The 25,603-nt window shown below is 33.4% G+C and overlaps 1 protein-coding gene and 1 pseudogene across 2 annotated transcripts in view; one reads left to right on the forward strand and one right to left on the reverse strand.

The window, feature by feature from the left end:
- Window positions 1-1,213: 1,213 nt before the first annotated feature.
- Window positions 1,214-9,955, reverse strand: LOC132739946 (leukotriene A-4 hydrolase-like; annotated as a pseudogene).
- The window catches only part of LOC132739948 (transient receptor potential cation channel subfamily V member 6-like), an 86,569-nt gene continuing 70,916 nt past the window's right edge, over window positions 9,951-25,603 (forward strand). For both annotated transcript variants that reach the window (XM_060727793.1, XM_060727795.1), the window contains exon 1: window positions 9,951-10,086. The gene's annotated coding sequence lies outside the window, so the exon portion shown is untranslated. The remainder of the gene's footprint in view (window positions 10,087-25,603) is intronic.

A 25,603-nucleotide genomic window follows, 5' to 3' on the forward strand; every position in this document is an offset into this window, starting at 1 on the left:
TCATCTCTGGCCAAGACTTTAATGCAAACTATGCAGTTTGAGGTGCAAGGGCCCATGAGTTGTCAAGTAATTGATCAAAACCATTTTACCAACAAGTCAATGACCCATGACCTTTGGACCCCTTGACCAAAAATCAATATGGGGTCATTTACTTGCCAAAAAGACCAATGTGCACCTACTATGTTTGAGGCTAAACAGCCCATGAGCTGTCAATTATGATTGGACACAGTTTTTTACCAAACAAGGTCAATGTGAAACTTAACCTTTGACGCCTTGAATCCTGAAAAATCAATAGGGACAATTCACTTGCCAAGACTAAAGCACCTATGCAGTTTGAGCGCCAAACAGCCTATGGGTTGTCAAGTTATTGATCGGTAACTGTTTTTACCTACAAGGTCATTATGATCTTGACCTTTGACCCCAAAACCAATCTACTGGCCAAGACCAATGCACATACAAAGTTTGAAGCCCAACAACCCAGAGGTTTTCAAGTTATTCATTTGAAACCATTTTTACCTACAAGGTCACTACAAGGACCTTTGACCCCTTGACTACAAAATCAATAGGGGGCATAACAATGTTTCATCCATAATAAGATTCCCTTCTTTGAAAAGATGCTCCATGTTATAAGATATTCTACTCCAAATAATGTGCCTTTAGTAATGACTTTGATAGTGGTTGGTCCATGTTTTCTCAGATACCCTACTTTAGTTGTATGTTTTGTTTTGTACAGAAAATCTTTCATCATGGTATAAATAAGGAACTGAAGATAATTTCAACAGCTTTAAAGCATTTACTGAAATATGCGTCTTATATCAGTAGAAATTAACAAATTCAAATACTTTTTTCCATTAAAGCCAATTTTTACATGGAAGCCATTATGTATTAAATTAGCCAAATATTTTTCATCCACTATTCACTTTTAGAACAAGCAAAAAGAGAAAAAACAGACTCAATAAAGGGATGCTAAAAAAGGCCCAAAAATTGAAAATGTTGGGCAGGTTCTCGTGTGAATTAAGTCTGTTGTACAGCAGTTATAAAGTGCAAGCTACTGTCCACGTCCCCTACACTAGGATTACGCTTTAATTTAATCTAGAACTACATTCATTTTAGCTGCATCCAAATATGAGTTTAGTATACAATACCTCCAGCATAATAAACTATAACAGTTTTCAATAAGTGTATGCCAGCCACAGCAGGGCTTTGAACTGACGAGTTTTTCCCCCGAGTCCCCACAAGGACTCCCTGCGATCTTCCTTTCTACAAAAACATTGTATTCCTTCGTTCAGCCTAAAACAATTGTTTAAACATTCATAATTTTAAGGCTTAAACATCATATATTAAGCTTGATTGTAATGAAAATTTGTAGGCTTATTTGAAAAACAGTTACATGTATGAGTCTGAGCCAGACAACTTAACAACTAGGTCGCCACTCATACTGAAATCTTTTCTGAATTTAAAATATTTCATTTGCAAGTTACAAAAATAGCGCGTTATTGAATAGTTGTAAGGTTTAATTCTAAATCTTATAAACGAGGCGGAACCAAAATTAATATTATGCTAGCCTCTGACAAACATTTATTTTGTTTAATTCAACGCTTTGAATTTTAAATTAAAGTATTGAATCTACATAATATAATATAAATATTCTATAAATCCCAGATATCTAAAAATTACAACGGTAAACCTTTACAAATAGAGTCATTTTTCATTGAAAGCCCTATAATGTAAAGCTAACCCATTAGCACGCTTATATGATATGTTTTATATAGCGCCAATGACATCATTTCAAAGTGTTATTACCACAAGCGTGTAATATCGTTTTATTAAATTTGGCTTTATTTCACCTTCCTGCCGCTTGAGGTTTTATGTGATTAAAATATAAATCTCCTGAATTCTTAAAAAGTTTCTAAATTCTTAATATTTGCTATAAATCAAAAATGTTCAAGCACCAAATAAGCACAGAAAATACCACTCATTTTCTTGAATTGAAAGCCAAACCTCAAAAATAAAAATATTCTTATCTCCCTATCGAATATCACAACCCCACCATATAGGGGGAAAGAAATATTGAAGCTAGTGGCCTTTATCATTCTGCAACTCGTGCCATTCGTATAAATTACTCACCAGAAATCGTCCCATGTTTTATTTGTAAACCAAGTTACCAGTCCAACTGTGCGAGATCTCGTGAGCAACAAACATCTGCCCAGAGAACGATCTCCTGCCTGAAACAAAACAAAGAGCAATAACTTGATTATTACCATTTGTTTGCTAAGCACTATCTTTCTTAAAGGGACTTATCTGAGGTTTCTTTGATATAAAGAACACAAATATATATTTGTGTTTCATTTAATGTTGGCCTATGATGCCAAACATGTGTTGTGTAATATTTCAGATCCATTTTGCTCACACTTTTTTTTCCCAGTATTATTATTTTCATTGCTCAAAATGACCTTTAAAACGGATTTAACTTAAATCAGGTTAAGGAATCACACAAAAATTTGATTTTAATCATCTTTTTTTCCATTTGAATTGACCCCCAGTTGATCTAAGTTTGAATTTTAAATCTGATATTTTCAGGCTTTTGACCACTGGAGTTCCTATTTAAGAGACGGTTATAGAAAAGTTTTACTCAGCCACCAGTTCGTGCCTAAATAATGCACCAGAAGAGCACCTGATATCTCCTCCACCAGTAAAGCTTGGAAAATGAACATATGACCCTATATAGTGTCAGTTTATATAAAACCCCAATTAAACCCAAACATAGTTAACAAAAAATAGAAAAGTTTCTGCTTACATATCAGATATAATTTGCTTCAAGGCATTGCTAAAATGCTAAACGGAAGTCTTAAGTCCTATGGAATTAACAATCTAGTTATGTACCCTACCCATGTGGTTTTGTATTTTCTGTTTGGGTTTTAAGTAATAGCAACACTTTTAAAGTCATATTTGTGTCATTCAAGCTTCACTGGTAGGGGTATCTTACCCTTTAGGTATCCCTCTAACTAACATCCTAATAGAACCATCTGTCTTCCGAGTGTTTGGACTTGAATCCAAATACATTGAGAGGCAAGAAATTCAACACCAAGGACCTTAAACACTTGACCACAAAGGCCTTCCTCTTACAGCATAATCATAATCTGTTTTTGATTATAATTAATAAACCACAAAAAGTGGACTGTATTAATCATTAAAGAAGATTTTTCTAAAAAAACTTACCAATAACGTAGGCGCTAACAAAGGTAAGACAGGGGTTCTCCATGCCACCGTACGGGAAAGATGGTGGCCAGCACTAACAGGTCATAGTGACCCCAAACATAGGGTCGAGAAGTTTTTTCAGCAGTTTGCAACAATTCTGTTCAGTCTTAAAATAGAAATTGCCTGCAAATTACCACCTGAGCATTGCATAAATTAAAATACTAAACAAAGACTTTAAACAGGAAATGCACTATAAAAGGTTATCAAGTATAAACAGCTAAATATTTACCATCTGTGGATTGTAAAATTGTTTATATTGTGATTATAACGATTACAGAATAACTTAATCAGTAAAATGAGAGTAATTTGTCATATTATTCAAAGCCAGAGGGGCAAGTGTGAAATTATAGCAAAACCTTCTATACTTTGTTCTGAAAACATTTTATTTTGTTTATGTACAATATACATGTATTGTATATTAAATAAAAAGCCTTTAAGAAAATACCAATAAAGTTTACTGTTTTTATATATTTTTTTTTTCTTTATATACCTGAATCACCCTCATTTTTTATATAAAATATGAAGCAGACATCTACCTTTAAACAAACGACCTGTCTGAGGGACATTGTGCTTGACTATTCTCAATGCTTGATAATAAAAACAAGAGTCATTATTTAATCATTTAGGAAAACTTTTAACCACACAAAGGGAAATAATTCAGTAAGTCTTTGCAAGGGTAATAGGTCTTTTGTCACTTGTAGGTATAAGTTTTGAAATATACCTCGGCAAATTCAAATGCTGATTGTTCCACAAGTTCTGGTTCTGACCATACTTTACTCCTTGGTCCAAGATCTCTGCAAATAATATCATACAAGCTTGTTAAATATAACTTGCTCTCAGTTTGTTGAGGGGTTATTGCCACTTTGACTAATTAACCTGTACTAATGGTAAACCTTTCAAATACATTCTATTTCAATTCTTTTAATTTGAAAAAAAAATGGTTAAAAAATTCTTGTATCATTCATATGCACCAGGAATGGAAACCATGGCGCGAGAAAAGGGGGGCGGGAAATAACTTGGCATGACATTCTATTCATTATCATATTATTTTAATACTGCATAAAGCAATAATTTTTCTTGTACATGTATTATGATATCAAAAGATAAGAAAGTCTCCTATACCTCTTTAGAGAGTGACAAGGTGCTTTTTTAAATTATGTTTAAATATGCTTTTATTTATAATAAGTTGTATAATTATACTGCATCACACTGATGGGACTATATTAAAGAATAAAATATTATGAGTAAGTTATAGTATGGTTTTCCAGTGGTATCTATAAATGAATAGAACTCAAAAATTATTTGTGACATAACCATTTAAATTTAAAGTGACATTAACTTACTTTGAAACAATATCTCCACCTACTATGGCAATGAGATAGCTTGGCATGGGTGTTTTCTGTCGGAAACTGTAAACTGTTTTACCAGGATCCGAGGCACTTGGTTTCGACCCCTCCAATAGCGCACTCATTAGAATTTTAATGACTTTAGGAGCAGTTATCTGTGAAATGAAAAAAAAACACCACTTCTGCTCAAAGGATTGATGCTTTAAACAGGGCTTCCATTCCAAAATCTAGAAAAGTCAGATTGAAAATGTCTGACACAGGAAGTCACAATAATTAGGTTTAGAAGGTAAAGTAACAAGCCAAAATCAGGAGTAAATGACTCCCAAACTTCCACTATGGAAGCCCTGTTTAAATAAATAGCATGTTTGTCTGTTGTTTTTTTTTTTAAGAGTATTTAAGCAATACTTTTTGCCGCAAAGTAGGTTTTATATTATCACCAACTGAATCATACTAAATGGTTTACATTATGAAAGTAGAAATTGTCGTGCAAATAAATGTCTTAATTACAACAACTGTTTCTTTAAACCAACAGAATAAGGCAATACTATAATTCAAAAACTTCACTAATGGTGCATGATCCCCCAATGACTCCAAAATCTACTGTGACAGTTATCATAATATACAGGTTTTTTTCTCTCTCCTCCTTTTTTTAAAAATATACCTTTGGGTGTTCAATTATATTTAAGAGCCAGATGTTCAGATAAAATATTTGTCTTTTCATCAAATGTAAGGGCAACAACTCTAGCTGTATCAATCTAATCGCCCCTTAAATCTAGCTTATCTGATTTTTTTTTTTCCAAATACATAATAAATTGTAGAGAATAAAGATCAGTGCCACTGTTGTTATCAACTTTTTGAAAACAAGTCAGTTTGACAATATTGAGATATTTTTGAGTGCTAAAATTTGGTTTATTTTGAGAGCTGAAATTCAGTTTGCCTTTAGCCTCCTAGCTGCAACAAATTCTACACATGCAACCAGTGCAGACCAAGACCAACATATCTGTGCCACCTCAATATGGTCTGCACTGATTGCTTTTCATTTAGTACATAGTTTGACATTTTCCATTAAATTGATAAATGGTTGTCATAGATTGAAAGATGGGCAAGTCTGCTACAGTAAGGGCTAATTGGAATAAAATTAATTACAGCAACATAAAAATAGAGTATTTTGAATGATCAGTGAAAAAAACAAACAATTTTTATACTCAAATGAAACAAAGTTACCTACCTTTGCTGTGTATGTACATTTAACATAAGGTGTATCCTGGCAGGGAACCATACTTCTACAGTGTATAGCCTGGAACCAGAACATTATCACATGTTGTTGAACATTAAACATTTGTTTTGAAGTTCAAGACAAAAAATACTAAGAAAAACCCAAAAATCCTTTTACAGTGTATAGCTTGAAACAGTACAGTGATTTTCCCCTTTATACATATATTACCAAGGCCTATAAAATGCCTCTTCCCAATTGAATTTTTCTTTAAAATTATGTAGTCTTTCCAAAAATTTGAACATACACCAGCTTTTTATTTCATAAATAAGGAAATGTAGTGAAAATTTTCTTAAAATTAAGAGGCTTTGACTTTTTCCCAATTAAGAGAAAAACCACTTACAATATTAATTTTCGACATACATAAAATATAACTTGAAGAGTTGTCTTGAAAAGTGCCAAAAAAGTGCTAGAAATACATAAGATAGAAATAGTGCATTTAAAGGAACCAGTTTATCTTTCTTCTCCATAGCAACATATTCAACAGACAACATATTAAGTGAAACACAAAAAACCCGAGCAATTAAAATGGAAACCTTACTGAATACAATCGTGTATATTTTTACTCAAGTATTTAATTTCCCTCAATCCCTTGATAATGACCATGCTGTGATACTATAAAATGCTATAGCTCCATTCTAGTTAAATTTTAACTGATGACAAAAGTGATAAATAAAAATGATACCTGACATTGACTGAACAAATATGGCTGCCTCCCTCCGGCAGTCTGTTCTGGGCGTAACCATTGAAGAGCACTGCATTCTGGAGATGTTTCATACTTTATAGTAATATCACATCTGAAAATAATATTTGTGTTATAATGCTGCATAAAGTAGGGGAACTGAGGTAGCAAAACATAACAAGAAAACAACACATACTTTCTGATAGGTGTTACTCTGGAAGCAAAAATGTATATATACAAAACAAGACCACTACAAACAGATAACTTTTTTTAAAGAAAAATGGCAAGCATTTGGATATAAGATATAAAAATTTTTTTTACCTTTTGTTATTTATTTTTTTTTTTTTTTTGAGAAGCTAGGGAGTCATATTGCCACTTTCAAGCTTTACCTGAGGAGGACCACGGGTGACCCTCTATGCATTGAATAAAAGATGTAAATAGAAACACTATCCTTTTGTAAGTTAGCTATAAACTCTCTAAGTTACATGTAGGTAAGTCTTCAGCAAGTTCAGAACCAAGAAGGACAAGTGATTCAAAGCCACCCCCCCTGCATTACCTTTTAATTACTATTATACAAATTCAAAACAATGATTTAATGCTTTTACTTTTTATCTGCAGATGTTGGAAGTTTTACTTCAAGTTTTGAACCAAAAGCTTCAAGTTTCTCCCCCAGTGAGAAGTTCAGCTGTTGACCGGTCTGCTTGTCTGTAACACTATGGACAGTTACATCACGTGTGTCCAGAATCTAACACAATATTGTACAGCATTAAAATAACATGAATTATAAAGAATATGTCTCATAACATAAATTATCATTAAAATAGCATATCTGAGGCATAATGGGCCTTTAAGTATGGTGACATGTCTGTTTCTATCATCCTCAGCAGATAAAATATACATATGATGCTGCATGCAAAAGATTATATACATGTATATGCCTAGAAGTGTGGTGTTTTTTCTCTATTTTTTAAAAAAATTAACAGAACAGTTCAACCTCGGCAGTGTAACACCCTTTGGGAGACAAAGATTTTGGTTGTTGCCATAAGTTGTTGCTCTGGAGAGGTTAAATTTTTAGTGCACTTCAGGAAAAACTGTTCTTGTAAAGATATTATTGCTCTACAGGAGGGTCTCTCAGTAAAGGAAAGAAAGTATATCTTAGCAGCTCTAAATTATTATAAATACAGCTTCTTTTTTTTAAAACCAATGAAAATAGAACACATATAAATGATTGAATGATATAGTTAATTAGTTAATTTGAAACATTTCAATACTTACAATAGCTTTAAAATAAAGATGCTGAAATTCCAAATCTGGACTGTGCTATTTTTATGCAGTGTTGGGTTTGAGTAAAAAGCAAATTTAGAATTAACTAGAAATGTGTCCATAGGACACGGATGCCCCCACATGCCACTGTTCTGTCAATCTTATGACTCTAGGTCAAATATTTTTTGGACTACATGTGCCACAAGTTGAAAACTAAAAATCAACAAAGGGCCATAAGTCTGTTAAATTTGGTCGCAGCAAAAATTCCTTCCTTTACTCCCATCTACACATTAAGGTTGTAAATCCCTGGAAGTTTAAGCAAAATCTGCCATCCGGTTTAAGAGGAATTACGTTCACAAAATTTCTACAAAGTATATAATGAAAAAATCAACAAAGGGCCATAATTCTGTTAAATTTGGTTGCAGCAAAAATTCCTTCCTTTACTGCCATCTACACATTAAGGTTGTTCATCCCTGGAAGTTTAAGCAAAATCTGCCATCCGGTTTAAGAAGAGTTGCATTCACAAAATTTCTACATAGTATATAGTGAAAAAATCATCAAAGGGCCATAATTCTGTAAAATTTGGTCGCACGAAAATTCCTTCCTTTACTACCATCCACACATTAAGGTTGTTCATCCCTGTAAATTTAAGCAAAATCTGCCAACCGGTTTAAGAGGAGTTGCGTTCACAAAATTTCTACATAGTATCTAGTGAAAAAATCAACAAAGGGCCATAATTCTGTTAAATTTGGTCGCAGCGAAAATTCCTTCCTTTACTACCATCTACACATTAAGGTTGTTCATCCCTGTAAGTTTAAGCAAAATCTGCCATCCGGTTTAAGAGGAGTTGCGTTCACAAGATTTCAGGACGTACGGACGGACTGACTGACTGACGGACGGACGGACAAGTGCAACGCTATATGCTCCCACATTGTGGGGGCATAAAAACATTCATATTCTATGAATATTGATAACATTCTCACCACTGTATCGACACCATCAACAAGTTTGTTGAGAGAAAGATTGACTTCTCCTGCTAGAACATGTCTTTCAAAATCCACCTCAAGATCTAGATCAATATGTGTGACTACAACTTTATCCGGGTTGGAGAAAGACGTTGGGTCAGTAGCACTAAGGGCCGACATTTCTGAAACAGAAATTGAACCTTTTCTATTTTCAATGTACACATTAATCATGTTATGTATTAACAAACAGTTTTTTGATAAAATTTTCCCATCTGTTTATACCCCCCCATTTAGCAGGGCTTCTTCAGTCAAAAACCCGTAGAAATGGGGTTTTCCAGTCACAAAAAATTAATTTAAAAAAAACATGCCCTTTAAAATCAAAAAAAAGAAATTGAGTTGACAAATTATTTATTAGAGCATTACTTTAAAAATGTTACAATTAATGCAAATGTTTGTTTGTTTGATTGGGTTTTACTTCATACGGCCACAGTATAGGTCATATGACGATGTAGGAAGAACTCAGGTGCCCTTCTGCAGTTCTGAGTATTATTTAAAGCACCAATGCAATGGGCACCCGAGTAGACCACCGATGTTCCTTAAGCTAGCTGGATAGCTTCTTCGCATGAAAGAATCCAAAGTCCCTATCCGGATTCGAACCAACAGCGGTGAGTTGCGAGTGGTTTGAAGTCAACGACCTTAACCACTCGGCCATGGATGCCCCTTTTCCATGCAAATGTGCATAACAGAATTGAAACACAGTCAGTTACAAATGTGAAATTTGGATTAACAATATTTTTTGTTATTATTATTCACTAATGACTTGTGCATCTACAGTATTTTCAGATTACCTTTACTATCAGTAGAATTAAAAACCATAAATTTCAAATAACTTCCTTTTTACTTTTTACAAATCTTTGGGTTTATTTCCAGAAAACCGACCACGTTTTTCATTACAATTAAATCTATCAATAACTGACTACAACTGCAACAATTATAAGTGAAGATTGTGTAAAAAAACATATAAGAATTGACAACAAACCTTCTAAATGAGACAGGAAAAACGTAATACTGTAGATACCCAAAACCGAAAATACAATGTTGCAATTTTTAGTCGACGCTAAAAATAAACTCTGTACTGTACTGGGAACCAACGGCGGGCACCTGTCACTTCCTGTTGAATGATCGTTTACATCACGTGATATGGATGTCAAGTGTTTCAGAGTTTGGAAGACCTAAATTTAGAAAAGAAGCCTTTTTTGTGATAGAAAGATTCTTCAGGTTAATGCCAGCGTGGCAGTCGTAAGTAAAAGTTTGAAAAATGTAATTTATTTAGTTTATATTCTTACAATAACCTGCGGTAATTATGAAAAATATGGTTTATCCTGATTTTTCAACTGCATGTTTTTCAGTGTCTTGACAGCATGTACAAAATTTGGCCTTTTATTAACATATCCAGTTGTATTGAATGTTTTCCTTCTTAAAAATCAAGACAAAGACTTGTGAGATAAACAAAAATGGTGTTGTAACTAGGACAGGGACGAATTTAGGGCACACAATGATAGTTACCATTTTTGTGCCACTTGCTATGCGCAGAGTCGGCGCCCCGCAGAGTATGGGCTACTAGCTGTTACTAGTCAAAGTCAGAATCTCGTAGAGGGTAGATATTGCCCATACACAAAATATCACAATATCTCATTGCATAGTTACTAGAACAGTAAGTAAGGACTATGTACAGTGTAGGTTGTTTGGACTTTACACCTCCTGGATGTTTCACCCCTGTATGTTTCACCCTCAAAACCCTGGTCTTTTCACCTCCACTTTTAAAATTTGATAAATATATGACATAAATACCATTATGGGTTATAACATTATATATAATATAACACATACTTGCAAACAATTACATTCATGATATAAAGAAGATTTTTTTGACATAAATATAGTGAAATTTCCCTGGGGAAATAATTATAATTAAATACATGTATGAGTTCTGAAAGAATTATCAGCTATAAGTCTACATGTATATATTATTTCATTTTTTTTTTGTTATCCAAAAATTAAATGCCATAAAAAATATTGATTAATTAAAATATGTTTTTATATAACAGATAAGAACAATTTAGAAGTGTGAAAGAATTTTGAATAAAGCATTATAAACACTGGTTTATTAATTACTAAATTAGCACCTTTAGAAGTGTGTAACTTATAGTTCCATAGATTTTAGAATTAAGTGATAAACAAATACAAAATCCAGAACAGGATATATAGAAGAGTTGCAAATGTTAGATATGTTTAAATATGTGATTACAATTAGTAAATTGTTAAAACATAAAATTTTTAGCCATAAATAGCCTTAAATCATCTATCCCAGTCCCTCATAAAACAGTGGGATGTTGATAGTTTAGGAGTTCATTTACATTGAAATATTTTTTTAATTTCTGATTTTACATACAAACATTATAAAATATATTTAAGATTTACATAGACATACAAATTAGCATATAAATTCATACAAGTTCACAAAGACATACAGTGTTATATTTTCTAATTTCTTATAAACAAGCCATTTGACATTTTTCAGAAATTAATTTGCTCTATTTTCAGATTTAACATATAGAAATATAGTAATGGATTTTTTAGTTCATAAAATAAAAAAACATTAATTTTCCCGTATCTGAAATTGTTACAAACTATGTCTAAGTTTACATGAATAATCAATATAGCATTTTCTGAATATATAGACAATTTAACATGTTCTGAGACTTTATTACAACGTCACAAGTACATACAATATATAATGATCATATAAAATTCTTAACCATTATAAGAACACTTAAACCAATGTTGATATTTGGATATATATCTATAAGTTAGTACATTTAATTTTATTTACTTACATGATTTTTAATATTTTAACTTTTTTTTACAAGAGAGTATTTTTCTATTAAAGTATTTAATTTGAAATAATTGGTAATAAATTCATTCTAGCTTGATTTTTTTAAAGCATTTTCAGCAAGTTTTTGTCATAGATTTATCATAATGAAGACTTTCTTGTTAATTGTTTATTTTAGAGTTGTGGCTCATTATTCAGGCCTCGACATTAGTGGTGGTCCCTTGGTCTGAGACCACCTGATTTTGGCAAGGACCACCTAATTTTAAAAGCCACTGGTCCGTCTGACCACTTGAATTATCTGGTTTGTGCAAGGCCTATTTGGGAGAATGGGGATTTAGTAAAAAAACATGTTATATACTTTTTGTTTAAATACATGTATATGGTTCATTAATCTCTAACTAGTTCAAGAAGTTCTTTAGTAATCAATATCATTTCATTTAAAGTTGCTAAAATTTTGTTGATGCAAGTTAAAAGAGTTAAGAATTTGTGATATTAATTACGGTCGAAAATTCATTCAAGTGATGATAGTAAATGGGATATCGGATAAACTTAAATTTCAGATACATGTACTTGAATAATGGCTACAAACTGAATGAAAAGGAAAAATATATCTAGTATTTTTTTGCTACTTATCTTTATTTTAACCGTAAGAGATCTATTTCTTCCAGAGTTGAAATTACTTTAAAAGGTTGAAAATACTCAATTTCAAAAATAAATATCAACCAACAAGCAACAGAGAGGTAAAAATTCTGTATTATAAATCTGTGAGAAAAATGTTATATATACCAATGGTATTATTTTTCATCCTTTAGATATTTCCTTGTTTTCAAAGACAAGAAAAAAGATAACAGTTTTATTTAAAATGTTAATCTGTAACAGATAATTATCATGATTATAAGACATACCACATATCAGCGCTTACTATTTTATTATTCCCTAACTTGTGTTGAGGGAGAAGTCACTTCAATATATAAGTTAACATGAATACGAGTCATGTTATGTTTTTTTAAATGAGATAAAAAAAAACACAAATAACTTTACAACAGAATACCTACTGACTTACTCTTCTTAATTTCTAATAGATGAAAAATATATATCTAAAAATATTTGTTTTCTTTAAAGGTTAATAATACATTCTATGTCCTCAATTTTGAAGCATATTTTTTTTCTATTAAAAGATTAAAAGAGTAAATAATTCAAAAACAATAATATAATAATAATAATTGACCACCTGACTTCCGGAGGGACCACCTATATTTGAAATCTAGTGGTCCGGCTTACCACCTGCTAAAAAAGTTAGTGTCGAGGCCTGTTATTGATTTTTATTTTGAAAGTTTGTTCAGACTACTAATGCAATTTGAATAAACTTACAGGATTAATTGATACCGCAAGTGCTTGCACATTTAACAGGTTTTCCAGTTGAATGGTGTTTTTTGGTGAGTTATGGCCCTTGAATATAAAAGGTTTATTGGCCTGTTAATTTTTGTGTTGTCTGCTACACAGTTACCTCTACATGCTACAAAGTAGGGCTCCATGACATATAGGGATCACTTCTATGTCCATCACAAAACTTGTCCGGACTACTCCTCAAAACGTACTGGTTCAATTTTAATGATCTGTACTTACTACCAAGTGTAGTTTTGCATATATTCAGCATTTTCCAGTTTAGTGATTTTTTTATCAGAGTGGTAGCCCTTTAATGGAACTGAGGTCCAAAAATTCTAAAACCACAAAATTTTAATTTCTTAGAAAGATCAGTTGGGGCACTTTAAAAACAGAAAGACATGCAAAAGCTAATTAAGAACTTTAATAATATAAAAAGAAATATCATATTGTTGTGCTATTCTTTGCCCAATTTGAGTGAAAGTGTTGCACTGCTCTTAAATATTGGGTCATTTGTCACAATTAGAAGTATCATTCTGGAAAATGGAGTGAGAAAACAATCTTAAATTTTTCACTGAAGATATTGGTGACTAGACCTACAAAAATCATTTCCAGTCCTGTCAAACCTCAGTGCAGTCCCTTTAATGATTTTTATTTTTATGTTTTGTCTGGACTATTTCTCTTATAATACTGATGCAAATTGAATGAAATGTTACAGGTTAATGGGTATCTCAAGTACTTGTGCATATTATTTAACTGTTGAATACTGTTTAACTCATATTTTCTGTTGAATGATTTTTAGCTCAGTAATGGCCCTTGAATAAAAATACCTTTTGGTCTGTAAATGATTTTTGTGTCACTTGCTATATAGTACCTGCAACATACTACAAAGTATGCACAACATATAGGGAACAAACTGTCCAATCACCCCACTATACAATTGATTAGTTCTCATCACAAGTTAAACTGTTAATTTATTATTGTCATGTTTAGTCATAAAGATTTAAAATTTATCTAAATTAAAAAAAAATATAGTCAAATGTAAATTTTTTTAAAGAAAACCTGGATCAAGAGTTGTTAAAAAAAGTATTTTTCCCTTTTAAAGTGGATTGGTCTACAATGGGCACAGTCTGTGCCACAATTCCTAATTGACAGTAGTCATATAGAGTTAACTGTAAAAGCCACCGGTTTAATATCCTGCATTTTATGTCTTTAAAATGTGGGCTAAATATACATCTCTCGCACATTGTATTTTGTATTGATCTAGAAGATCAACCTACTCCAGAAATGAAAAATGCAACTACATTGTTTGAAAATTAACATCATTTGATATTCTATTTTTGTTATACAAAGGTTTACACAACTTTCATCCCACAAGATAATCATGTTACTTGAGGTAGTATATAATTATATTGATTTTACATCATTGATATTGATTATAATTATTTGCATTGATTTCCTATAATGTTTTTGTAGAAACTTATGTTTGATGTATCATATACCATACACATAATTGTGTGATATTATTTTTAAGTTATTAACTTATATTCACATAACATAATTATGTAAAGAATGAAAAAAGATGCATGAACAAAATAATATGAATTTGTCAAAAAGGACATTTTGTTGGTTCTTGATTTGTAGAACTAGATAATGTGTCTGCCTTTGCAAAATAAAAAATACAATGTACATTAATGGAATGCGAAATTATACCCCTACAGCAGATAATTTTTTTTTTTAAATGGATATTGAATTCATTGAAAAGCATGAAAATTAGTGCCTGGGAATAATTATAAAATTGCAGTATTATTATTAACATTTTCAAATTTATACAAAATGTAGGAAGACATGTGTCGTAGTTCTACAAATTTAGCAACGGTTATGGTTAAAAGGTATTTGGTACTAAAGTAGCTTAATCCAAATCTGGTCAAAAAGTCAATGTGTATTAGTTAGGTTTTTAAGTATGTCAAGCACCTTGAAAAGGATTTAGATTTAGTAGAAATTGATCTTGTTATAATATCTGTTTATTTAATCAGTAATCTTAATGAGATTTTAACCTTAAGTATTATTAATGATTAATACCATGATTAAGTGTTTATTACGTATGTATCACCATTGTGTTTTTTTTAAAATAGGAAAATATTCTATGATTAAAAAAAAAATGTTTGTATGATACTCACTTTTAAATTGTTTACATAATAAACATACATAAGATAAAGAATTATATAAGTTCATGCTGAAGAAGGGGAAATAATTCCGATTGCTAATTGAATTTATAGTGTAAAATCATTGTCTTGTAATAAATTAGATCCTCAAACAAATGTACATACTTTCATATCTAGATGATATTTGTCCATATGTTTGAGTTTAATTATTAAAGAAGCTCCGCTGAGGAACATGAAAATTGAATTACTTAAAGATCAACTGTCCGGCACTTGAAACAGAAAATATGAAAATATATTGAAGAAATATATTGAAAATTGTATTTTCGTGCTATATTAGCCTAATTTGATTTAAAAGCTTTTTGTGTAATAGCCTGCACATATATGCAGTCTGACAATTAAAATTTACTCAATTTTGTATTGAAAACCCTTAATTTTCAAATGGATTGCTCCAATTTCAAAGCAGAGCAAAGTCATTATACAAATTTAGGAAGGAAGGGGTCTGAGGCTTTAAAAACAAAAATTTCATGTGTAAATGGGCTGCCATTTTTAGCTCGACCTTTTGAAGAATAAGGAGAGCTATTGTACTCATCCCTGAGCATCCATGTTTGTTAAGATTTTGTGTGCAAGTTGGTATTTCCATAACAACTGAAAGGAATGGGTTTACACTTTACACACTTATTTGAGAGTACAGTAAGAGATCTCTATGCAATGCCCATTATTCTAACAATTATGGCTCTTTATGAAGATAGAAAAGATTATATTATCCAAGTTAAACACTGACTGTGCTCCTACTTCTATTTTTCATTGGGGGTTTTATTAACCTTTGAAAACTGGGGGTAAAATGAAAAATCAGGGGGTACATAAATTTGTACAATATACTTGTATATAATTATATGAAATATACTCTAATTGAAGTGAAAAAAGTGTTAAAAAGAATATTTCTCAGTTCTTACTGGGATTTCCAAAATAGGAATACTGTGACTCCCAAGCCAGAAAAGTAAGAGTCCCAAATGACCGTCAAAAATATATTAAGCTGACTCTTTGCTGCAGTTGATGAATAAGAAGGGGGAGAGGGGATCAGAGATTAAACAGAGAAAAGGTAGTATAAGAAAATTGTAATATGTCAAAAAAATGGGAAACACTGTACCCCCCCCCCCCCGTCCCTTTAGGTGAAATTTTATTGGGATCAACACATACTGGCATATATCTCCATCTCAATTAATGTAACCATTATTTAAGTTATTTTAATTCATAAACAACTTTTAAATTGTTACTACATACCTTTGAACAACACAAAGCTTCCTTTTTTGGTAATTTTCTTTTAATTAATAAAATCAGCATCACGAAAATATGTGGCAAATGAAAATTTGTCAGTTTTCTGTATGAACATACACAATTTCAGCTATTGCAGATTACAGTTATATCAGATTTAATATTTTTAGCTCACCTGTCACAAAGTGACAGGGTGAGCTTTTGTGATCGCTTTTCGTCCGGCGTCCGTCCGTCGTCTGTCGTCCGTCCGTCCGTAAACTTTTACTTTAAATGACATCTCCTCATAAACCACTAAGCCAATTTCATCCAAACTTCACAGGAATGTTCCTTTGGTGGTCACCTTTAAAAATTGTTCAAAGAATTTAATTCCAGGCAGAACTCTGGTTGCCATGGCAACCGAAAGAAAAAACTTTAAATTTCTTCTTTAAAAAACCATAAGAGCTAGAGCTTAGATATTTGGCATGAAACATCTTCTAGTGAGTGTCTACCAAGTTTGTTCAAATAAAAGCCCTGGGGTCAAAATTGGCCCCGCCCCGGGGGGTCATTGATTTTCACTATATACATATAGTAAAAACTTAAAAAATCTTCTTTTAAAGAACCAAAAGAGCTAGAGCTAAGATATTTAGCATGAAACATGTTCTAATGGGTGTCTACCAAGTTTGTTCAAATAAAAGCCCTGGGGTCAAAATTGGCCCCGCCCCGGGGGGTCATTGATTTTCCCTATATGCATATAGTAAAAACTTAAAAAATCTTCTTTTAAAGAACCAAAAGAGTTAAAGCTAAGATATTTAGCATGAAACATGTTCTAATAAGTGTCTACCAAGTTTGTTCAAATAAAAGCCCTTGGGTCAAAATTGGCCCGCCCTTGGGGGTCATTGATTTTCCCTATATACATATAGTAAAAACTTAAAAAATCTTCTTTTAAAGAACCAAAAGAGCTAGAGCTAAGATATTTAGCATCAAACATGTTCTTATGGGTGTCTACCAAGTTTCTTCAAATGAAAGCAAAGCCCTGGGGTCAAAATTGGCCCTGCCCCTGGGGGTCATTGATTTTTCCAATATGCATATAGTAAAAACTTAATAATCTTCTTTTAAAGAACCAAAAGAGCTAGAGCTAAGATATTTAGCATGAAACATGTTCTAATAAGTGTCTACCAAGTTTGTTCAAATAAAAGCCCTGGGGTCAAAATTGGCCCCGCCCCGGGGGTCATTGATTTTTCCTATATGCATATAGTAAAAACTTAAAAATCTTCTTTTAAAGAACCAAAAGAGCTAGAGCTTAGATATTTAGCATGAAACATGTTCTAATGGGTGTCTACCAAGTTTGTTCAAATAAAAGCCCTGGGAACAAAATTAGCCCCGCCCCGGGGGGTCATTGATTTTCCCTATATGCATATAGTAAAAACTTAAAAAATCTTCTTTTAAAGAACTCAAAGAGCTATGGCTAAGATATTGAGCATCAAACATGTTCTAATAGGTGTCTACCAAGTTTGTTCAAATAAAAGCCCTGGGGTCAAACTTGGCCCCACCCCAGGGGGTCATTGATTTTCCCTATATGCATATAGTAAAAACTTAAAAAATCTTCTTTTAAAGAACCAAAAGAGTTAAAGCTAAGATATTTAGCATGAAACATGTTTTAATAAGTGTCTACCAAGTTTGTTCAAATAAAAGCCCTGGGGTCAAAATTGGCCCCACCCCGGGGGATCATTGATTTTCCCTATATGCATATATTAAAAACTTAAAAAATCTTCTTTTAAAGAACTCAAAGAGCTATGGCTAAGATATTTAGCATCAAACATGTTCTAATAGGTGTCTATATACCAAGTTTGTTCAAATAAAAGCCCTGGGGTCAAAATTGGCACCGCCCTGGGGGTCATTGATTTTCCTTATATGTGTATAACAAAAACTTAAAAAATCTTCTTTGAAAAAACCCAAATAGCTAGAGTTAAGATATTAAGCATGAAACATCTTTTAGTGAGTCACAGTCTACAAAGTTTGTTCAAATAAAAGACCTAGGGTCAAAATTGGCCCCGCCCCAGGGGTCATTGATTTTCTTTATATGGGTATAGCAAAAACTTAAAAATCTTCTTTGAAAAAACCCAAATAGCTAGAGTTTAGATATTAAGCATGAAACATCTTCTAGTAAGTGTCTACAAAGTTTGTTCAAATAAAAGCCCTGGGGTCAAAACTGGCCCGGCCCCAGGGGTGTCATTGTTTTTAACTATATGTGTATAGTAAAAACTTTAAAAAAATCTTCTTTCAAAAAGCCCAATGAGCTAGAGCTTAGATGTTTAGCATGAAACATCTTTTTATGGGTGTCTACCGAGTTTGTGCAAATAAAAGCCCTTGGGTTAAATTGGCCCTGCAACGTTGGGGGGCCTATATACAGGTGAGCGACCTCAGGGCCATGATATGGCCCTCTTGTTTTAATATGTTAAGATTGTTTTTAATTGGCTATTCTTACAACAAAAATTTCACATTTGCAATTTACAGCAATAATTCCCAGTGGGGGGTCTGTAAACTTCATTGTGTATTGGTAGATTTTCTTGCTTTTATCAATTTTAATGCAATTTCAGTGATATTTGTTTGAGAAATTGCTCCCAAGAATGATTTTTGAATTATACATGATTAAGTTTCTGATTTTCTGTGCGTGAATTATACATGATTATGTTTCTGATTTTCTGTGCGTATTTTTACCCTCTTGCTGTAAATTTCTGTACGTGAATTTTGACATTTATGCATAAAATACGCACATGTGTGTAAATGGGAACACTGCACTGAGAATAGTCTTGTACAACAATGTGAAAATACAGATATACTACTGAACATAGACTCATCAGCCGAGTTCCCATCTGTCACTGGATGTTTCGCCCCTTATCTCTGAACATCCTCAAGATGGTGGGGGAGGTAGTGCCCAATCAGGTACTACCTCGTCTACGATGGCTGCCAGGTTGGTTCATTGTGTCTTAAGCCAGAGCCAACTAGCCGTTCTCTTTGCAGCTTTGCCAAGAACATGTGCTGTCGTTTTCCAGGCTTCTCCTTTAATGCCCACTGCTCCCAGCATTCCAAACTGACTGTGATGGAAAGCCTCTGCAACCTGAACTTCTACTGGGAAGATCCATGTCTTCCATCCTCTATCACACTGTCTTACATACTGTTCTTGCTGGTCACATGATAAACCTATCGTCACAGGAGTTATGATGATGACATGGCCGACAAAATCTGGTCCATTTTTAGCTCACCTGTCACAAAGTGACAGGGTGAGCTTTTGTGATCGCTTTTCGTCCGGCGTCCGTCCGTCCGTCGTCCGTCCGTCGTCCGTCCGTCCGTAAACTTTTACTTTAAATGACATCTCCTCATAAACCACTAAGCCAATTTCATCCAATTTTCACAGGAATGTTCCTTTGGTGGTCACCTTTAAAAATTGTTCAAAGAATTTAATTCCATGCAGAACTCTGGTTGCCATGGCAACCGAAAGAAAAAACTTTAAATATCTTCTTTTAAAAAACCATAAGAGCTAGAGCTTAGATATTTGGCATGAAACATCTTCTAGTGAGTGTCTACCAAGTTTGTTCAAATAAAAGCCCTGGGGTCAAAATTGGCCCCGCCCCGGGCGGTCATTGATATTCCCTATATGCATATAGTAAAAAAATTAAAAAATCTTCTTTTAAAGAACCCAAAGAGCTAGAGCTAAGATATTTAGCATGAAACATGTTCTAATGGGTGTCTACCAAGTTTGTTCAAATAAAAGCCCTGGGGTCAAAATTGGCCCCGCCCCAGGGGTTCATTGATTTTCCCTATGTGCATATAGTAAAAACTTAAAAAATCTTCTTTTAAAGAACCAAAAGAGTTAGAGCTAAGATATTTAGCATGAAACATGTTCTAATAAGTGTCTACCAAGTTTGTTCAAATAAAAGCCCTTGGGTCAAAATTGGCCCCTCCCCGGGGGGTCATTGATTTTCCCTATATGCATATAGTAAAAACTTAAAAAATCTTCTTTTAAAGAACTCAAAGAGCTATGGCTAAGATATTTAGCATCAAACATGTTCTAATAGGTGTCTACCAAGTTTGTTCAAATAAAAGCCCTGGGGTCAAAATTGGCACCGCCCCGGGGGTCATTGATTTTCCTTATATGTGTATAGGAAAAACTTAAAAAATCTTCTTTGAAAAAACCCAAATAGCTAGAGTTAAGATATTAAGCATGAAACATCTTTTAGTGAGTGTCTACAAAGTTTGTTCAAATAAAAGAGCTTGGGTTAAAATTGGGCCCGCCCCGGGGGTCATTGATTTTCTTTATATGTGTATAGCAAAAACTTAAAATTTTCTTTGAAGAAACCCAAATAGCTAGAGTTTAGATATTAAGCATGAAACAAGTAAGTACGAATAGTAAGTGTCTACAAAGTTTGTTCAAATAAAAGCCCTGGGGTCAAAACTGGCCTGGCCCCAGGGGTGTCATTGTTTTTAACTATATGTGTATAGTAAAAACTTTAAAAAAATCTTCTTTTAAAAAGCCCAATGAGCTAGAGCTTAGATGTTTAGCATGAAACATCTTTTTATGGGTGTCTACCAAGTTTGTGCAAATAAAAGCCCTTGGGTTAAATTGGCCCTGCAACGTTTGGGCGGGGGGGGGGGGGTTGGTTGGGGGGGGCCTATATACAGGTGAGCGACCTCAGGGCCATCATGGCCCTCTTGTTATATAAAGCATTTTTCTAACTCAATGTCTGTATAATATTTATATAGTAATTTCTTGAAAATTTCCACTTGTCTGAACAGCCTGTGGGACAACCTGGGCAAAATTGACAATTGAATTTGCCATCCCTGGACAATGCAAGGAGTTTGTTTTGACTCTTGACAATGTGGAAACAGATTTGTTATTTTTTGTTTGGAAGATACAGATTTGTTATTTATTTGTTGGGAAGTAGTATCGTGTTTTCAATAGATACTGTAGGCAATTAAAGCCCATAAACAATTTTATAGATTTTCAGTAAGATTTTGTGATAATCAATGTCACATTTTGTCATTGTTTTGTTATAATCCAATTTAGTGTAAATCAGTATGGGTGAAAATTTTGTCAATACTTACTGTTTAACCTTACAAATAGAAATCAGTGTTCGCCAATACACAGTTGACTTGCAATGCTAATGAAAATTGGTAACTTTATTGGTTTGTCAATATTTGGCACTAAATGTATACTAGAATCAATAGTTTGTCGTCAAAATGCATTTGAGCCGTGTCATGACAAAACCAACATAATGGGTTTGCGACCAGCATGGATCCAGACCAGCCTGCGCATCCGCGCAGTCTGATCAGGATCCATGCTGTTCGCTATCAGTTTCTCTACTTGTTATAGGGTTTGTAAGCGAACAGCATGGATCCTGATCAGACTGCGCGGATGCGCAGGCTGGTCTGCATCCATGCTGGTCGCAAACCCATTATGTTGGTTTTGTCATGACACGGCTCATTTATATTCAAGGAAGACTAGGTCATTTTAATGGTCAGTTAGTATATCAAAATCAATACGCATTGTCAATATATGTCAGGAGTGTCCTAATGTCCCATCATATCCTAGGGTTTTTTTTTTCAAAGTGCTTTTTAATTGTTGTCAATGGAGTTGAATAATTACCTGGTTCCCGGTCTGAATATTAGAAATATCACAGCCTAGAGGAACCATCCAAAAACTTTATTGGCTTATCTTTTCGGCTATTTAGAATGCTTTTTGAGGCAGTTCTAATGTATGTATAACGATTTAAGAGACTTTGAATTCTTGTAGCATTTGATTTATGGAAAATATTGGATTTTTTAATAATAATTTATAGGTAAATCTCAGCACTGTGCTCATTTGAGGTTTTATGATTGATGGCATTTAGTTGGTCTCGTCATCTGATGCTGAAAATGGATTAAAGTCTTCTTTTTTTTAATGCTCATATTGTCTATTAAGCAATCATCAGAGGTAACAGATGTTGGAGTCTGTACTCAGGTGAGCAATAAATTATTGCCATCAATGTAACTCTCTTGTATCTTGTTTTTAAGAATTATTTTTAACTTTCTTTAACTTCTATATTACTGTATTTCTAAAAATTAGTACTGGTCCGTTCCTACTGTAAGAATACTTTATAAAATATTTCACCATGCATCTGAAGGAGTATATAATGTTGTTGTTGTAGTATTGGGTAAATAAGGTTTTTTGCCTTCTAACATCTTGCCCAACACCTAAGTTTGATCCCCAAAAAATTAGGCAAATTTTTATAATTATTAGAAATTTATGAGAAAATATCAGGCTTTATTGAGTGTCTTGCTATATAATTAACACCTAGCCTGCTAATTTAGCATGAGTGAATTTACCCATGCAGCAAGTGCAGACCAAAATCAGTCGGCTAAAAAAAAAAATGTCTGTGGCATCTGATCATGGTCTGCACTGTTCACTATTTAGTAAGTAAATATTTTGAAGTTTCCCTAAAAATAAGTGGCGGCATGACACAAGTGGACTAGTAATCTAAGGATTGCTGGCTCACTGTGTGGGTTTAAACCCTGTCACAGGCATGTCATTGTTTCTTGAGGTATTGGTTAGTAGTACCTGTTGTTTAAGGGAACAGGTTGGAGAATGTTACAATAAGCTTATACGAAATCCATTACACAATCACACTAAAAGATTTGTATAAACGAAAAATGATGATTTGTTTAGGAAATAGATATCAATTCTGAGTGCATTGTTGTAGAATAATGCACGGTTTGAGTTCAAATGCGTAGTAATATAATCACGAAGGCCGATAGGCCTGAGTGATTAATTACAAAGCATTTGAACGAAAAACGTGCATTATTATACAATAATGCACGAAGAATTAATATCTATTTCCATTCTAACACGTCAAGAAAAAATATAATTATTATTATAAAGTTGGACTTTATGTTTGGCGGTTAAATTTGTTTTCGCCTCAGACTCAGAGTTTCCAATAGAAACGTTCTTAAAAGGCCGTTCCAGTGGGTTGAAAAAAAATGTCGTTAAATCTACCGTGTGTAGAAACATTTTGAGAATAACGAATTTTGAAAACGTTGATAAAACTTTGTTTGTTTATTTTATTTCAGTCTATAATTTTCCAAGCGAAATACAAATTATTAAAAGTGAAATAAATGTAAAACTTAACTCGTCTGCGACGTTAAGATAGCGTACTTGATTTTGATTGTTTTGCACATGCTGTTTGGCGCTACATTGTGACGTCACGTAAACAACACTTTAAACGCCTGTACAGCGTTACCGACTGAATTAAAGATATTGGTGTTCGGATTTATTTTCTTAGTTAGACCATTTTCTTTCATTCTAGATAGTTTTAACAACAAAATTCGACAAAAAATTGTTTTTATTTATCAGATTTTTCAAACAAAATGGCGCCCTCAATGTGAAAATACACAGGGAGATAATAAGAACGGCGAGTGCATTGTTGCAGAATAATGCATGCTTCGGGCCTTCTTTATTTATATAGAAAAATTTCCGATAGTGTTAGAATCGTTTATTTTGGGTTTTACGTCACATCAACACAGTATAGGTCATATCGCAAAGTTCCAGCTTTACTGGTAGAGGAAGGCCTCAGGTGCCCTTCCATGCACTATTTCAGGCACGAACGGGCACCTGAGTAGAACCACCGACTTTCCGTAAGCTAGCTAGATAGCTTCCTCACATGGAAGAATCCAAAGTCCTTGTCGGGATTCGAACCAGCAACAGTGAGGGGACAGTGGTTAGAAGTCAACAACCTTAACCACGCGGCCATGGACGCCCCGGAAAATGATGAATGGTCTTGTCCATATCTTAAATACACAAGTCCATTTAAGATATTTAGAGGTGTATATGGGTAAATTTCAGATTGAAATGGAGCTGCAAACAATATAATTTGTCACAACATGACTGGAGGGAGGACCAGTCTGACTGAGGCTAAACTTGTGGCATATCTACCCACCTACTATTAACCCCATCACAGCTAGAAATGTAAATATTTGCTGCAAGGAAATAGATTGCATTTCCACCATGTATGTTATCGTAACAGAACTGAGATGAACTTTATTCAATCTTTTTTCAATTGGAATATGTAAACACTAGTGTTGTGGGGGTATGGTGATCAATATTCTAATCATTGGACTCTTAATCATTAATGACACTTCTGTCTAGCCTTTGCAAACTTTGTTCATGCCGTGATGATTTGATTTGAAGACTGTATTGCTTGGTGTTTCAAGGGTGAAAATTTGGCCACAATCCTAATTATTATAATACTCCAGTTAATTCTATAACAATCTGATTTTATGCAAATCCTTCAAGAAGAATTGTTCAACTCTTTGGTAAATTTTGAGCGAAGGCTGCAATTAATTATTTTTGTGTATTGGAACCATGCAGGCTTCCCATAGAGTTGGGTACACAGTTTTGATATTGAAATCCATTAAACTAACAATTGGAAATTCCAAATTAAAGGCACTTGACAAGTTCTGTAGACAAATTTATCTGGGTTAAGGTTATGTTATAATAAAACCATTAATTTTACAGTATTAAATTTTGCTTAACAGAGGACCATCTCTGAATGCAGAAAACACATCATTGTATTATGAAGGTCGTATTTTAATTCAAAGCTTAACCATAACATTGTAGAATTTGTACTGTTCTTGGAGACAAATATTAATGCATAATTAGTCCTTTGAAACCATGCCCCCAACCTAAGGAGAATTAAATTAGTGGGGGCTTGATATGTTGATTTAAAACACCTGGCAAAGGCAAGACACTCTGCAATTTTGACTAACTATATGGCAGTGAAGGGAAACACTCTGGTAATTTATCCATATTCACACATGTTTTCCCCCTTTCCTTGGTGATTTCTCCCCATTCATACTATTCTCTCAATTTCCTTGGTGATTTATCCCCATTCACACTGTTTCCCCCTTTCCTTGGCGATTTATCCCCATTCACACTGTTTCCCCCTTTCCTTGGCGATTTATCCCCATTCATACTGTTTCCCCCTTTCCTTGGCGATTTATCCCCATTCATACTATTCTCTCAATTTCCTTGGTGATTTATTCCCATTCACACTGTTTCCCCCTTTCCTTGGCGATTTATCCCCATTCACAC

The sequence above is a fragment of the Ruditapes philippinarum genome, unplaced genomic scaffold (assembly GCF_026571515.1).
Source record: "Ruditapes philippinarum isolate M1 unplaced genomic scaffold, ASM2657151v2 ctg5254_1_1_1_1, whole genome shotgun sequence".
Classification (NCBI taxonomy): domain Eukaryota; kingdom Metazoa; phylum Mollusca; class Bivalvia; order Venerida; family Veneridae; genus Ruditapes; species Ruditapes philippinarum.